The 218-nt window shown below is 29.4% G+C and overlaps 1 protein-coding gene across 1 annotated transcript in view; it reads left to right on the top strand.

Annotated features, from left to right (window-relative positions):
* Positions 1-218, top strand: part of ETH_00036470 (uncharacterized protein) — a gene marked incomplete at both ends in the record, with an annotated part of 2,326 nt that overhangs the window by 1,076 nt on the left and 1,032 nt on the right. The window lies entirely within an intron of this gene.

A 218-nucleotide genomic window follows, 5' to 3' on the forward strand; every position in this document is an offset into this window, starting at 1 on the left:
TCTTTTTGCATTTCTTTTTCCTCTTTTCCTTTTTCAATTTCTTTTTTCTTTTCTTCTCTTCGATTTCTTCCTTCTTCTTCTTTCTTTTCACTCTATTCTTTCTTCTTGTTTCTTCTTTTTAATTTCTACTTTCTTCTTTTTTTTTCTTGTCGTCTTTTCAACTTCTTCTTTCTTCTTTCTCTTTTCCTCCCTTTCTTCTATCTTTTATGTCCTGCAAG

This window comes from Eimeria tenella, genomic scaffold (assembly GCF_000499545.2).
Source record: "Eimeria tenella Houghton genomic scaffold, Eth_scaff2600, whole genome shotgun sequence".
Classification (NCBI taxonomy): domain Eukaryota; phylum Apicomplexa; class Conoidasida; order Eucoccidiorida; family Eimeriidae; genus Eimeria; species Eimeria tenella.